Genomic DNA, 18,187 nt, shown 5'->3' on the forward strand with positions numbered 1-18,187 from the left:
GAATCTCTTGGAACAGTATAGTTCAGTCATTTCGTTCCTTTTTCCAAGACTGCAGTCTCCTCTAGGTCTAGTATGTGGGTCCGAATACTGATCTAGTACAAAAATACTCTTAATTTCATTTCAAGCCCTATCACGTGCACACCGGCCTGCTAATGAAAATTAACATGCATTTTTAATGTCTGTTCGTGTGTTGTCAACATTCGTAATAGGTGTCGTTATTTCTGGCCAAACATGCACACATCTTACTGTTGGTGAGTAACCAACTGATACTTTAGCTATATTCGTGGATGATAAAGAAGGTCGGTAGGTGTGCGGCACAAAAATTTGTATCCTTATTTTAGATTCAAACACCTAGCAGCTGGTAAGAAAAACCGATACATAACATTTGATTTTACTTAGTTAACAATCCGATTACGTGTTGGGTTCGTATCTCCGTCACAGAACTTCACATTATGCTCTTCATCTTTAAATGCATTCACATTTTGTTACTTCTGAATGGAGGTATATAAGACATCTTTCGTGGTTAGTACACAGAGACGAAATGGTCTTGATAGGAGTCCCGGTTTATTACAAAAACTGTGGTCTTTTATTTTCAAGTTTAGATTTTTATACTGATATTGGCGAAAATTTCGGTAATTCGTGACTCTTCATGGCTAGTCAGCAATATGATTAGATTAGATTCGATTAATATTTGTTCCATCGATCATGAATATGACATTTCGTAATGATGTGGAACTTGTCATTTTAATAATTGATTTCTTTACATACCATGAAGCAATTTCTTTACAACAATTATTTACTCTCTCTCTCATTCTATCTTCACACACACACACACACACACATATACACATACACACACACACACACACACACACACACACACACACACACACACACAAACACGTTGTTTTTTATTTTTCTTGTTTGTTGTTCTCGACTATCGGCCAGGCACGAAAACGTCCATGAATGAGTTTCTTAGTTTTGAGTACACTTACGAAAGAAATATAAAAACAACTACCGGTATGAGAGTTACTGATTTATGATGCTTAGTTTACAGTCAGTTCTGAGTATTATTAGTAACTACGCTCCAGTCCCTAAACCTAGTTACAGAAATGGGAATCAGACGCATTCCAGGCCGTGCCAGCCGCGTCTTTGAGATGCCAGGTATGGGCACTCCGCAGCCCTCTGTAGGAACACATCAGTTCTTCTTCCTGCTGGCTAGTGGTGGGCAGGAAATCGCGTATCTGTTAGAAATCACAGTGACTGAGAAGTCACAGATATCACAGTAGCAACTTCACAGAATATAACTGCGATTTCAGTCACAGTTAGCAGTCGCAAGTAGTATTTCATATTCAAAGACGTGAGCCATCTATTGGTCGAATTTAGCACTGCTTTCTGCGATTTCAGTGACAAGTCGCAACTAAGAGTCGCAAGTAGCAACTAAAAAGCGCGGTTAACAGTGGCATCTGTTAGCCAAAGTTCGTACTACGTCCATGTCTGCGATGCGGTATCAAGTCTAACTGCGATTTCTGTGACAAGTCGCAACTAAGAGTCGCAAGTAGCAACTAAAAAGCGCAGTTAGCACTGCCATCTGTTGAGCAAAGTTCATACTACGCTATTCGCTACAGAGTCAAACTGCGATTTCTGTGACAAATCGCAACTAAGAGTCGCAAGTAGCAACTAAAAAGCGCAGTTAACATACTTTTCCTAGTGTCATCTGTTGACCCGGTACGTACTTCGTTATGAGAGCCTTGTGCCTCACGAGTTCGATGTGCTGTGTGTGCAAATGAAGGGCTTATTTCAATAGTGGTACAAGTCCATTTTTGTTCATTTTGAGATACAGAGTCGTAAAGTTAAATGAGGGCTGACAAATCTGCATTTGGGATACCAGAAATATTCAAGCATATGGCTTCTTGCTAGAGATGAACCTTTATTTATGTTTGTTTGGATCACTAATTTCAGAAGCATTATAGACAGAAAAGTGGAGCTAATGGACTTGTACCACTATTGAAATAAGCCCTTCATATTATATGACGACATGCACATTCAGCATCAGTTATGATTGCTCAAATACTGCTGTGAATCTGAATGTATTATATTAATAAGAAGCAACATTGCCTTTTTCTCCTGAAAATATCAAGTAACATAACAAATGTGTTTGATTCTGCTTCCAATATGACAGTTTTGGTTAATACTCCACATGTCTACAGGACTTTGCAATGTTAACACAGCACAACTCAGACATCTGTATAAGTGTAGAGAAATGAAAACAGTCATATGAATGCCTCACTTTTGTTCCGATACAGTTCAAGACTCGGGAGAAAAGTTTTACACCTGGTGTTCTACATGGCAACTTCACACACAAGAACTTTTTGCCGACACTACTACCACCTACATAAGTAAGCTTTTCCTGTGTTACTTTCAAGTAATGCACTTAAGCTATTCCCGATTTAACTGGAAGATCTGTACTTCCCACTTTCATATCAACAGCCTCAAAATGCATATTGTAGACTTCGGGATATGTTACAGGTCAGTGTCACACCAAGATTGTGGAGAAAGGGGGGGCGGCATGTCACTCTCCAACAAGTGTTTACCAATAAGTAAGTGGCGGAAAATTATGGGTATAGGACGGCTTAAACATGTGGAAAATGAGATTTTTATAATTCACTCACTGTATTTGACATTTATTATTCCTTTAAAATCGCACAACTTCAATAAAACACAGTTTAATCATTCACACACTTATTTCACAATTATTTCACTTTTAAACTGCAAATCGTCTAAGAGCTGTCTTGAATCTTCAAGAGTCTCTCTCAAAAACAGCCTTGATGTGGATAGATACGTACAGCAACCAGTAATCAGAGTCAGAACTGTGTCTGCAAAAACACAAGGATTATTAAACAATTTTTGCTGTCATTAATTACTAGCAATATAATTGACAGAGTAGATTGCTAATATTTGCTATAATGAATATCACATTTGCAAGAACGATCTCACTGAAGTAATTAAGTCCATCGAAACGCTTAGAAACTAACCTCTCGTCTGACGAAAACGGTCTAAAGACGCTGTGGCAATTTCTTCAGATCTGTTGACAGTGATATTTTGAGTTATCACTTTACTGAGTGACTGAAATGTAGTTCAGGTACCTGTGAACATAACAGTATGTTAGAATTCATTTTCTAAATACGAACTATTACGGTACTGTACGCTACTTACATATTAATTACCCTATTAATATTTTCACAGTTGTTTCTTTAATACAAAATTAAAGCCAACGGAAGAAAAAACGTAAAACATACTTGCCAATGACAGGTTTGTTGAGATGCAATTTTCTGTGTTGACAGATGTAACTTTTTCATACGGTGGTAAGTCGCAGGAATCACAGAAATCGCAGAAGTAGCAGAAGTCACAGAAATCGCAGAAGTAGCAGAAATCGCAGAAGTAGAAGAAGTCACAGAAATCGCAGAAGTAGCAGAAATCGCGGAAGTAGCAGAAATCGCAGAAATAGCAGTGGCGGAGCGATACACGAACTATGTTCCTTAACTGCGACTCTTAACTGCGACAAATCACAGTTAAGAATAACAGATACTGAAAAGTAGCATTCACAGAAATCACTGATATTGGAAAATCGCAGTTTAGCCCATCACTACTGCTGGCACTGTAACTGAGATTTGGCAACAAGGCAAGGTATGTCTGACAACTCTGTGATCGACGAGTTAGTTCCTGGTGTACACGGAATTAAGCCTCAAAGTTCACTTGATTTTTCCTGTCATTTACATTGAATAATCTGAGTTATTATCGCTTGAGGTGTAACAAAAGAGTGTAAATTTACGGTTTACAGCCCAGGAAAGTCGTTGCACGTGGAAATCGCAACTATTCGTGTCCTTTAAATAGCGATTTACGAGTTCTAGTCACTATTGGCCTCGTAATAGGAATCGCAGATATGTACTGTCACTTCTGAGTCGTGGTTTCAGTGACAGTGATGTTTTTATCCCTTGTGTGAAAGAGCGACAAGCAGTCAGATCAAACATCGATAAGGAAAACGCAAGAAAATACTTTCGGCTCATAGTGCAATGGTGAAAAACTTACAATGCTGCACAACCGGTAACGTCTCTTTCCGCTGCTGACAAGCAAATTTTCGGTTGCTAGGAATACATATCTTTGTTTATGAAATGCTACATTTGCATTCCTCCTGAGTATGATACAGCATACCAATTAAACACAGACCCAATCGAAATGTAAGTGAGTAGTATTTTACTAATTCGGTTCGATACAAGCACGCTTGTGTACAGATACTCAGCTTTATTAAAACAGACTTTCATTGTAAGGTTATCGTGGGTAGTTTTATTTCATTTCTCATAATACAGTGCACAATTTTCATAGGGTTTCTTTGTGTTGTTTCAACAATAGTAAACATGAGAGAGAAATTAATCATCAACGATGTATGCAAATTCTCTGATGTTATGTATAACAGTCTGACAATGCACGTGCAGTTTATTGATTACATGCATGTACAAAACTTGTTCTGAGTTAAAGCTGTCAAACAAGGTTTGAAGAAGAATAACAGGCCACTACGACACGACAGCTAATGGAGAAAATACTTTTCTGGTGTATTTTGGCCCGATGCGCTCTCCCCATACATAACACAAAAGTTTCGAGATGCATCTGCTGCCTGGACGTCTATTAAACCTGAAAAGGAGAAAATGTCGCAGTAGTTGGCCCGTTTTCCACATGCGACTATTTTGGGTTGAGAGGTGAAGGGAATTCTGTTCAGAGTTCCATTATATTGATAACTTCAGCATACAGCAGAATAGCATTTAAAAAAATGTAGCAATGAATGTATTTGAACTCGTGATGTTTTGTCTAGGGTACACTACAGTGATCCTTAAACTACTAGCTGAACCGTAGCTACACCACCTCCAGAACTCAACAACAAATCCTCTAGAACTTCCGCATTCCACAGTGTTATGAGATAATGCATATGGCCGGACATAGACTTCTGAGAGACAGACAGTTACAGCTTTTCTTTCACACTGCATGACGTTTTCAACAAACAGATAGCGCAATAGAGTAGCTCAAGTGGAAAGGAACACTTCCTATTTAAATTTCTGCATCCTACACTGTTGGCAATTCTGTGTAGGTGGCAGTTATGTGATTTTATTTCGGTGATTACAAAACAGAGTCGAATGTATGCACTGGGTAGCTGAGGCAGCCAGTTCATGGCGATTCGATCAACAAAGTTAATGAATGTACTAAACATGCTGCAAACCACTACAGGGAGCCTGTGTATCAGAATTCTCATCCAGTGTGGCGCAACGGCGTTACAATAGAAAAACGAACTACACAGGAGAGGATTTGGTGGTCTCTTGGATTGCTGATAGGTTCGTATACTCATGGTCTGGATTCGATTCCAACTTCTGCTGATGATTTTTTGATAGGAAGAGACAGATTCTATTCTCTTCTGGCTACGCCAAGTGAAGAAGGTATAATGGCATTGTGGTCTGAAACTCACATTAAACATAATATTCCTTCTCTACCAAGTAGACATTAGGCTGAACCACAATAAAGTCTGGAGTGGCGACATGTAGAAACTCTATCACCAATAACCTTTCTTATACTAGTTATTTATTTCTAGTGACGAAACAAACGCTATGTAGGGTCACGGGACTCTTATTCCATCTTTTATTTGAGCTTCTGTGTGGTGATAAAATTCGTTCTGAACTGGGAATGCAACACAGACCGCCCTTAACGCGGAATTTGATCCCTTCGTGACTACACAGCTCGACTCCAATTTGTTGTATGTTCAAAACTGCAGATTCCTCAACATCTCCACATACTGGGCGTGAATGGGTTTGAATCCCGGCCCGGCACTAAAGTTTTCATTATGTATTATCAAGCTCTAGCATGAGAACACCTATCTGCTGGTGGATAACAATTTTGAATTTTAATGTATTTTCATTCGTTGTCAACACTAACGATATCTGACGTTTTTGACTCCCAGTGAGACACAGAACTATTTGCGAGATCACTGTTAAGTTCAAGGATGTAGTTCGAATCCTGCCTCGGGCATGGATGTGTGTGATGTCCTTAGGTTAGTTAGGTTTAAGTAGTTCTAAGTTCTAGGGGACTTATGACCACAGCAGTTGAGTCCCATAGTGCTCAGAGCCATTTGAACCATTTTTTTTTTCAAGGATGTTATTCCGATCTGCTGGTGGAGAAAAATTCGATAGCTGACGTCTCTTTGTGCGTAGTCTACAACGATATGTGTGGGGTTTGATTACCAGTCAGCACTGAACTCTTCGTCATATTATTTCTAGTTCAAACATGCTCACATGTCGCTGCTGGTGTAACAAACCCATATTTGACGTTCGTTTTCTCTAGAATATAACAGCGATAGGTGCTGTGTTGGAGTCCTGGGAAGGAAAAAGTTAATGTTTCGTTTCGTCATTTCAGTTAAAACATCTAACTACTGCCGAGAAAATCCGATATGTCACAGTTGATTGTGCTTCGATAACAATCCGATTAGGTTCTGGGTTCGAATCTCTGCCCAACACAAAACTTTACCTCACGGCGTTTCAAGTAAGTTACTTGTGAAGAAGCAATATTTAAAATCTCTCGTAGTTCGTTAACAGGGACAGTAGATGCTAGGTAGGAATTCGCGTCCGTTAAAAATGTTTACGTTGTGTAATTTAAAGTTGATATTTCCTAGCTGATAGTGTCTAAAATCGTGGTATATCACTCTCTGTATGCCTAGTCAGGAATGACTGTTAGTTTCCGTCAGTCACGAAATCTTTGCTTAATCTGTATGACCTGGGTTTGAATCTATATGCAGAACGAGACGGTTCGTCGTGTCATTTGAAGTTCATACATATTCTCAACTAGCAGCTCGTGAAAAACTTAGATTTTTAATGTCATTTTGTGTTAAATAATAATTACGGTATCTTAATTTGAGCCGGCCCCGGTGGTCTAGCGGTTCTGGCGCTGCAGTCCGGAACCGCGGGACTGCTACGGTCGCAGGTTCGAATCCTGCCTCGGGCATGGTTGTGTGTGATGTCCTTAGGTTAGTTAGGTTTAAGTAGTTCTAAGTTCTAGGGGACTTATGACCTAAGATGTTGAGTCCCATAGTACTCAGAGCCATTTGAAATTTTTTTTTCTTAATTTGAAGAGGAAATCATGAATACGACGAATTTACTACGTGCATTACCTATCTGGCGTAATAATGAGAGTGGTAACATTTAGGTTAATTAGATAAATGGCTGGGAAGAAACACACACCAAGGGACAGGTAGAGGCTTTTTAGAGTAGCTGAGGGTACCACAGGGGAATGTGTTACAGAACAAACTTATATATACACTTTAAAAGTCGTTCACCAAAATTTACAGTCCCTACCAAACAAACTTGATGAAATAAATGTACTTCTTAGGAATGAGTGGAAGGAGGTATCAGTTTTATGTTTTTGTGAGCACTGGCTAGAGAAGGACCATTTACAGTATTCAAACATAACCGGTTTCACTCTGGCAAGCTACTTTTGCAGATCAATATCAAAGCTTGGAGGAAGCTGCATTTATGTAAAAGAAAACATAGACTAATACGATAATAGACTGTGTAAATCACTTAGGAAGCGAAAAACACTTTGAAGCCTCAGCTATTGAAATAACATCAGGAAAAACTATAATAATGTGTGTTTACAGATCACCCAACAACAATGTAAACATTTTCTTTAAAAACCTTGACCTTGCACTAGGGAAACTTAAAAATACTTGCAAAACTATAGTTCTGTGTGGCGATTTTAATATTGACCTTCTTAACACACAGCCACCAAAGAGAAAAATTCCTTAATATTATTCAAGAGTATAACCTGTGCACTAAAATAAACTCCCCTACACACGTAACAAAAACTAGTGCTACACTTATTGATCCGATCTTTGTAAACACTGACATGCACACCTCAGAAAACTTTAATACCGGCTACAATGACCACAATGCACAGCTACTTACCATATGCGGAAGTGTTAATTTGTCTAGGAATGGAAGTGATATCTACAAGAGAAAATTCAGCATGCAAAATATTGAGCACTTCAAACATATGCTAAGTACCCACTCGTGGAATAAAATCTACAACAGTTACAACACAGATGAAAAGCTGGATAATTTCATGGAAATTTACAGGCATTGTTTCGAAATTGCATTTCCAAAAAAGAAAATAATTTGTAAAGGCCCCAGCAAACCCAAAACTTGGACTACATCAGGGATCAAAGTATCACGTAGAAGAAAAAGAGAACTTTTTGCACTATCAAAAATAGATGGCAGCCCTGAATTTGCTCACCACTTCAAAAAATACAAGTTAACTCTGAGTCGTGTAACAAGGGAAGCAAAATTAAGGGAAAATGACAAACTTATTATGGAATCATCAAACAAAGCTAAGACAATGTGGAATACGGTACAGAGACTTACTGGAAAGGTGGAAACACACAAGAATATTGTATTGTCACAGGTGGGCAGCAAGATCACTGATCCAAAATTAATTGCTAACTACTTCAATTCTTACTACACCAATATTGCTCGAGAGTTAGCGAAGGAACAAATGGAAAAAAACATCAAACAAAATATTACAGGAAATTTCTGGAAATAGTGTAACAAATACATCCATGTTCCTCCGTCCAATAAGTAGGGAAGAACTGTTAAACAGCATAAAGGCATTAAAAAATAAATATTCAGCCAGAGTCGACGATGTGCCAGACTATATTATAAAAGTATCAGCTGAACAGATACTCGCAGCACTGCTAGATATATGCAATTCTTCACTATCAAGTGGTATTTTTCCACAACAGTTAAAAACTGCAAAAGCTGTACCCCTTTACAAAAAGGGCGATCGGCAGCAGATGGTCAACTATAGGCCTGTGTCACTCCTATCAGGTTTTTCAAAAATCATTGAAAAACTAGTTCTGCTACAACTAACTGATTTCTTTAACAAAAAAAATATGATTTCAAGATGTCAGCATGGCTCAATGGTTCAAATGGCTCTGAGCACTATGGGACTTAACATCTATGGTCATCAGTCCCCTAGAACTTAGAACTACTTAAAACTAACTAACCTAAGGACAGCACACAACACCCAGTCATCACGAGGCAGAGAAAATCCCTGACCCCGCCGGGAATCGAACCCGGGAACCCGGGAGTGGGAAGCGAGAATGCTACCGCACGACCACGAGCTGCAGACACATGTCAGCATGGCTTCAGGCCTCAGTGCAGTACTGAGACAGCCACTTTTAGCCTCATAAATCGTATTTTAAATTCAGTGGATAATCACAAAAATGTTTCGGGGATTTTCCTGGATTTAACAAAAGCATTTGATCTAATAGACCATGAAATTCTCCAAAGAAAGTTAGAGTGGTATGGTGTAAGAGGCCTGCCACACGAGTGGCTGAAATCCTACCTAGAAAATCGCTCTCAGATAACAGAGGTAAAACACATGGGGAAAAACGAACTCCAAGCTTATCAATCGAAACCTTCCACATTAACCCACGGTGTACCACAAGGCTCAATTTTAGGTCCCTTTCTCTTCCTAATTTTCATAAACGACTTCATCCTACACGTTCAACACTCCGAACCACTGCTATTTGCAGATGACACAAGCATATTAATTGAAGGTGAAAATGAAATGGCTCTAAGTTTAAATGCTAAAGTCACAAGTGAAAATGTCTCAGAGTGGTTTATGAGGAATAAATTACTGATAAACCCTCAAAAAACAGCCGTCTTACACTTCCATACACAACAAAATAAAAAAAAATGGTTCAAATGGCTCTGAGCACTATGGGACTTAACATCTACGGTCATCAGTCCCCTAGAACTTAGAACTACTTAAATCTAACTAACCTATGGACAGCACACAACACCTAGCCATCATGAGGCAGAGAAAATCCCTGACCCCGCCGGGAATCGAACCCGGGAACCCGGGCGTGGGAAGCGAGAACACTACCGCACGACCACGAGATGCGGGCAACAAAATAAAAACCCATTAAAACCAAACATGTCAATGGAAAACCAAAGAATTAACAGTGTCACTGAAGCAAAATTTCTTGGCATCTACTTACTAGACAATCTTAAATGGAATTCCCACATCACTTCATTAAATTCTAAACTATCCAAAATGACTTATGCGATGAGGATTATATGGAACAACACAAGTCCTGAAACAGTTATAGCAGTCTATTACGCTTGCATACACTCCCTATTAAGATATGGCATCATATTCTGGGGAAATTCTCCTCATAGCATAACCACATTCCGGAAACAAAAAAAGATTGTGAGGATAATGAAAAATGCCAACAGCCGAAAATCATGCAAACCATTCTTTAAAGAACTGGGGATTCTACCCCTACCATGTATCTATATACTAGAAGTTGTAAGTTCCTAAAAAAAAGCATGCTAAAAAATGGAAATGTATTTATTCAAAATAAATCTGTACATGAACACCATACAAGGGCAAATAGTGACATACACAGACATCATTGTTATACCACACTGTGCAAGAAAGGTGTATATCACTCAGGTTCACATTTGTTTAATAAGCTGCAAAGTAACCTAAAGGCCATAAACAAAATCCATAGCTTTAAAAAATCTGTAACATCATATCTCTTGGAAAACTGTTTTTACTCAGTAACACAGTATCGTGAAAAATAAGTTAATTTTGGTTGTAACAATATAAAAATGTAATGTAACAATATAGCAATACAAAAATGTAACAATTTGTAAATGTAATGTATACAATCAATGTAACAGTATATTGATGTAATGTCATTTTGTCCAACATCTAAGGTATGGTATATGTACCACAAAGATTCAGGACGTAAATAAATAAATAAATAAATAGGTATGTCATTTATTGTAATAAATGTGAGCTTACAAGTCTTAAGGACAGTTGTATCTGTGATAAGGTGTTCCCTGATATTTGTAGTATCGTGGTATTACTTTACATCTTGAGTTACTGTGATACAGAGCAGTGTTTTCTAGTGGTGATTTGTTGGAACCATTTTCAATAGTGAAATGACTGTACCGAGAAGCGATTAGAGGACCTGCTAGACAGCTGCCTTATGAGGATTATATGCGAATCAGGCAAAATTCAATTCAGGTCGTTCGGATACTTTTGAGCACGACTGTACATAGCAGTAGTGGAGCTACATTCGTTTCAGTCCATTTTGTTATTGTGGGTTGCTCCATTAGTGGCAGGTATACACAGGGGCAAACATATTGTTCTCCTTTGACTGACAGGTACTTATTGTTCTGTGAAGTGGTTTTCCATGTCACCCCCATTTCCTTTTGATTGACATGCACTTATACTATTGTCCCCCCACCGTCCCCCTCCCCCAAACCCAAACCCCTTACAGCCCCCTCCCTTCACTGCCACAGGTACAATTTCAAGTCTGAGTTATTGGAATAGAGCCTCTCTCACTTATCAATTTGATTGACTACTTAATTAAATTGATCAGTTAATTAATATCTCACCCACTGGTAAACCCCCTTCCCCCTCTCACCCCTTGCCCCCACCAGAAAATTGTGGTAAGTTCAAATTTCATCAGGACAATCCAACACACCATGGCTGCCTCCACTAAATTAAGAAAATAACATGAAAAAGGGCACTTTGGCTACCTTCAGTAACCTAAGTCATCAGAACGCATCGTCAACCTTTTTTTTCTGCAGACGAGACTTTTACAAGGATCATCATACTGCACATCAATTAAACCTTCCACAGTGCCCTACATATCCACAAACACAGACAGACTCTTACTCAATTACACTGCTCTCTCACTAAGGAGAGGAGCTTGAATATTAGAGCGTGAATCCGATCTCCAACCCAGCAATATATCACCGCGTACTGTGTCGATGAAGTAAACATACAATTCGTATCCTGCGCCATACAGAATCACCCCTTTCACATCATTCGTACATATACCGCAAAAACAGACAGCATAAGCACATACACCATCGGTATACCTGCGGCACTAGACATTTACCGGAAGGTTGGGTGCTCATCCAGTCCCAGCATGTGACCAGCGCGCCCTCAGTGAATCAAAGTCACTCTCAGGACTGTTTGCAATGATGGGCTCGTTTCCCCCTTGGCACAAATGCGTTGCTGTTTCTAGTCCATATATGCTTGCTTGCTTGGTTTTCTACACAAATCTCCAGACTCTGGGATTACAAGAACATATGTAATTTCGCATGGTTTGGTAGAATATCATACCATGTTCACTGTACTTGTAGATATCAAGCATATAGTAATATCGATTGCATGGCAGTATCGCTTGCACGAAATAATTCTGAAGATATAGACTGGAAATTGTTTCTCTAGAAACCCTAAACTTTAGCTAGGTGGAGCGAACTGTAAACCATAGAGTAACTAGAAACTTATCCTGTCTGCGAAGACCTTTACAGGAGGACTCGAAAAAAATAGAGGAAACTGATATTTGCACTTGTGAATACCGATGTCAGTGATGTAACAGATTCTGAATCATTCCTATGATTTATAAAGTCAACTACGGTGTTTCTCGTGTCTAGAGAACCAGCAAACATGTCTTCCGCGTGTCTTTCACCTGCTAGATGCAAACACCATAATCGATGTCCTCTCAACCAACTAAAGACGCAAAATGTGAAGAAGCAGTCAACCGAACAATTTACGTGAGAAGGAATAATGGTACAGTGCAAACACATGTCCATCTTGAATCTTCTCAGATTACCACGCGATCACGAAAGTTACCCAACACATACTAAGTATTAGATCGCTATTCGGCCATCTAGATGACGATATGGTTTAAGTCAGCTACATTTCTACACTGCCAACAGACCTTTTCATTCGGACAGCTCCTGTTGCTAACGGGAAATGTGAATCATTAGCACTACAGGACATCCCTAGACAGAATTATCCTAGGAAATTGGTCATATATATATATTTGATTGCTGTACTTACAAATAATGTTACGACCGCGGTCTCAACTGAACGACATTCGACAATGAGCGAAGTATCGGAAATACATCCTGCTGACAGCTGTGGCTCTGGAAATAGAAATATCTGTACCGTTCTTATGACTTTACATACTCTCTCCTTTGCTATCACAGTATTCCACGTCAAATCCATACCTTCCTTACGACTGGACATAGTCATTTTATTTGCACATGTCGGAACACAAACACATACTTTATAAGCCTGATGCTCAATACGAACCTATCACGCACCCCCTACTACTAAGTATAATACTTCGCCAATAAATGGTTGCCGGCGATACGAAATAATACTGAGCGAGAATCAACGATGGGTGGACATGTCTAATAAGTTTTCTTGTGAGTGGTACCACTGTATCTTAGAAAGAGAGGCATAATAGTCTTACAAACCGCCAGATGTTAAAAAACACAACCATATTACCATCACAAGCGGTCTTGGTTCTACCTATGCATACAAGTATCTATGTTAAAAGATATACAGGCGTTATAAATCTCGGAAGGCATTACCTCTGAATGAAGTGGTTTGTTCCAGACAAATACCGTGACGGTGATTGTAGCAGTGTATAGTATCAGACCAACACGTCGCTGACGGTGCAACCTCGAATAAAATTACCGCATTCTGAAAGCGATATGGCTAAGGGGCGTGGTATGGAACCGGTATTAGCAACTCCGTCACGCCGCCGCCGCTAGAGATTTCTCGAGTATTTGTAATGCATTCTGTCTCGATGCAATGTCAGAGGTTCCGCGATACATCCACTGAGTTATAGGCGATGATTGATTGAGAAGGATCACAAACAGTAGTACATGGTGTGATGAGTGAGGTCATAAGAAAAGTACACTAGCTTTTCAGATCTCTAGTGCTACGCTTTCGGTAGAAATGATGTCTATGATTTGGAATCAAGTCTTTCCATTCAACCACATGCCTGCATTGGATCCTATGGAGTAGTCCATTAAAGATGATAGCCACTGGTGAATCATATTTCTGACACACTCTTATCACGAAACGAGCCACCTTTCTCGAACCTATCTGCTACAGTAAAATTCCAATATGGTTTTAGGTAGCCCCTATGCATCTTGCAACTATCCCGCAGACTTTGCGCTACCGACCCTGCAGCTTTGCACATGTGATTGTCCCAACGTAAGTCGGAACTGAGTAGAAGTCGGAGAAAGCTATATCTACCATCTTCTGAAACCCATGTAGAAACAGATGAAGCTGAGTTACTGCGACAGAACTGTGTTTTAACCATTCGACGGATATGAAACCTGCTCCTGCAACACAAGGTAGTATAAAAGACAGTACGAGAACTGGGGGAAGGACGTCGATTTTGCTACTGCATTGTCGTGTTTCTCCAAACTACAGGTAGGTACTGCAGATCCGCGTCCCTCAGCGCCCATTCACGTCTATCACCCCAACATTCTATCATCGTTATTCTGTACCATCCACCAGAGAAAAATTACGAACTATAAAAGCTCCACTAACTTCATCCGATAGAGAAGTCGGTAAGATTTTTACCGCATCTCTCTCCTGCCATAATCTAAAACAAATACCACATGCGTGCCGGCTTCAAGCACATGTGACAATCCTATTAAATATACAGGTATTGATCCACTGCACAGACCAGTTTAAAGTTTCATCACCAATACTGCAGGACGAAATTAGAATTATAAAGTAACACCTTCAGCTGCTGACAGGCATTGATATATATCAACGGGGACAGGTGAAAATGTGTGCTCCAACCGGAACTCAAACCCGGGATAGCCTGCTTACATGGCAGATGCTCTATCCAGCTGAGCCACCAAGGGCACAGAGGATCATGCGACTGCAGGGACTATCACATGCACGCCAACTGCGAGACCCATATTCTCATCTTATATGTCCACACACTACATTCGTAGTGTCCCTACCCAACATACATTACTCGTGGAAGACATTCTTACCAAATCCCTTAAGAGTTCGGGTACTATGTGTGCATCTGCACACAAGAAGAAAGTCATGGCCGGTATTGCCAGAAATATATACTTATAGGGATATGGTGTCTGTTCTTTCGGACATGTCCGAAAGAGCAGACATCATTGATGACCTACAGCCGTCTAGAGCGAAATTAGAATTTTATATTAATACCTTCAGCTGCTGACAGGCGTTAATATATATCGATGGGGACAGGTGAAAATGCGTGTCCCGCCTGGGACACGAACCCGGGATCACCTGCTTACCTGGCAGACGCTCTATTCATCTGAGCCACCAAGGGCACAGAGAATTGTGCTACTGCCAGGAATTTCTCCCGCACGTCCCCCGTGAGAACCACATTTTCACCTTACATGTCCACACACTACATTCGTAGTGTCCCTGTCCCCACCCAACATACTCATTACTCGTGAAAGACATTCTACCAATTCCCATAAGAGTTTGGGTACTATGTGTGCATCGGCACAAAAGAGTAAGGTCATGTCCAGTATTGCCAGAACTATATACCTATAGGGCTATGGTGTCTGTTCTTTTGGATGTGTCCATAAGAACAGACACAATATCCATATAAATACCCTACTGGGCATTAAAATTGCTACACCAAGAAGAAATGCAGATGGTAAACGGGTATTCATTGGACATATATATTATACTAGAACTGACATGTGATTACAATTTCACGCAATTTGGGTGCATAGATCCTGAGAAATCAGTACCCAGAAAAACCACCTCTGGCCGTAATAACGGCCTTGATACGGCTGGGCATTGAGTCAAACAGAGATTGGATGACGTGTACAGGTACAGCTGCCCATGCAGCTTCTACACGATACCACAGTTCATCAACAGTAGTGACTGGCTTATTGTGACGAGCCAGTTGCTCGGCCACCATTGACCATACGTTTTCAATTCGTGAGAGATCTGGAGAATGTGCTGGCCAGGGCAGCAGTCGAACATTTTCTGTATCCAGAAAGGCCCGTACAGGACCTGCAACATGCGGTCGTGCATTATCCTGCTGAAATGTAGGGTTTCGCAGGGATCGAATGAAGGGTAGAGCCACGGGTCGTAACACATCATAAATGTAACTTCCACCGTCCAAAGTGCCGTCAACGCGAACAAGAGGTGACCGAGACATGTAACCAATGACACCCCATACCATCACGCCTGGTGATACGCCAGTATGGCGATGACGAATACACGCTTCCAATGTGCGTTCACCGCGATGTCACCAAACATGGATGCGACCATCATGATGCTGTAAACAGAACCTGGATGCATCCGAGAAAATTACGTTTTGACATTCGTGCACCCAAGTTCTTCGTTGAGTACACCATCACAGGCGCTCCTGTCTGTGATGCAGCGTCAAGGGTAACCGCAGCCATGGTCTCCGAGCTGATAGTCCATGCTGCTGCTGTTTGTGCAGATGGTTGTTGAGTTGCAAACGTCCCCATCTGTTGACTCAGGGATCGAGACGTGTCTGCACGATCCGTTAAAGCCATGTGGATAAGATGCCTGTCATCTCGACTGCTAGTGATCCGAGGCCGTCGGATCCAGCACGGTGTTCCGCATTCGGTATTACCCTCCTGAACCCACCGATCCCATATTCTGTTAACAGTCATTGGATCTCGACCAACGCGACCAACGATAAACCGCAATCGCGATAGGCTACAATCCGACCTTTATCAACGTCGGAAACGTGATGGTACGCATTTCTCCTCCCTACACGAGGCATCACAACAACGTTTCACCAGGCAACGCTGGTCAACTGCTGTTTGCGTATGAGAAATCGGTTGGAAACTCCTCATGTCAGCACACTGTAGGTGCCGCCACCGGCTCCAACCTTGTGTGAATGCTCTGAAAAGCTAATCATTGCATATCACAGCATCTTCTTCCAGTCGGTTAAATTTCACGTCTGTAGCACGTCATCTTCGTGGTGTAGTAATTTTAATGGCCAGTAGTGTATCTCTATTATCCGCAATCTACAACATTAACAAATTCACATGTCTCTCGCGATGGTGTTTTGTAATATGCCTTAGTATAACTCTAATTTCTTGTCTTCTACAGTCATTTACGCATAACCTGAATACTGGATGCCGAAAAGTTTACAGGCATGTAGTCATTCCGTTTTTCGAAAATGTGAACATGATTAAGCTGGGAAGGGAATGGTATGTTGGCAAAGTTTAATTCGATTTTGTACTGCTGATATTTAGAATCACATCGTGCATCCTTATTTCAAGCACATAATCATACTAGAATTGACCACTTAAAACGTGCTTTGAGTCGACTTTTGTTAGGTTTATCTGCTATTACCTTGGGAAGTTTGATGTGTACTCCTGCATAAAATCCCTTATTTTTATTAATTTGAACACACAATTGAATTATTTCTTCTGATGTCCACCAGAATTGAAAGCTTGGAAAGTTTCCACATTTTTTAAAAGTAACTTTATGACACTGGTTGAATACTATTCACTGATGTCAGCAGACAGCGATAGAGGCGCATTCTTCGTATTGAGGTACATCTGTTTTTCCTGAACTGTCTTCGGCCAGAAAAAGGTGCAGAAAGTCACAAATTAGTAGGTTGGTTCATTTGAACGAACTCTGGTCACGAAAAAGGGACAAGTGGCATCGAAGAAATGTCTAGGATCGCTCAATCTAAGCCAATTATCGTTAACACCAGTACATATTCGTCTTCTAAATCCAAACTCCGCATCAAGCCATTCGAGATCGTGATGTAATTTCACACAGTAACACAGTTTGGTGATGGTTCAGCCATTATGTTATTATTATTGTTATGACTGTTAGGTTAGTTCAGCCTACAGAAGTGGTGATCTTCTACTGCAGGTTCCTGCTGTTGCAGCTACTGCTGCTTCTTGCAAATTTCCCAGTTGCTCGATAAGACCGCTGCTCGATTAGTAGCAACACAAACATTAAATGAGAAAAAAATCCATGTATTCATAGATATCACAAACAAAATGTTTGAATGATAAAGAGCATAAGAAGGAGAATCTAATATTTTTTCTCGAATTTTCGATTCCCAACTGCTTTTGTAGGGAAACTCTCCTCCTTCTTGCAGATTTTCCCCCCAGATGCTCTCACTCCAAGAGCTCAAAAGATATTTGCAGGTCTGAAGGAACTTCAGCAAGTTAGCTCTGCTTTTTATAACCTCCGGAAAGTTCCGAATATTTTTGAGAGAATCGTCCTGCTGCTGCAGGTTATGATGACGAGTGCT

General features: G+C 40.4%; 1 long non-coding RNA gene across 1 annotated transcript in view; it reads right to left on the reverse strand.

The window, feature by feature from the left end:
- Positions 1-2,715: 2,715 nt before the first annotated feature.
- Positions 2,716-18,187, reverse strand: part of LOC126185139 (uncharacterized) — a 28,919-nt gene continuing 13,447 nt past the window's right edge. The window contains exons 2-3 of the long non-coding RNA XR_007536958.1: positions 3,036-3,146; positions 2,716-2,876 (exon numbers count right to left, since the gene is read on the reverse strand). This is a non-coding gene — a long non-coding RNA (uncharacterized LOC126185139). The remainder of the gene's footprint in view (positions 2,877-3,035; positions 3,147-18,187) is intronic.

Source organism: Schistocerca cancellata, chromosome 4 (genome assembly GCF_023864275.1).
Source record: "Schistocerca cancellata isolate TAMUIC-IGC-003103 chromosome 4, iqSchCanc2.1, whole genome shotgun sequence".
NCBI classification, from domain to species: domain Eukaryota; kingdom Metazoa; phylum Arthropoda; class Insecta; order Orthoptera; family Acrididae; genus Schistocerca; species Schistocerca cancellata.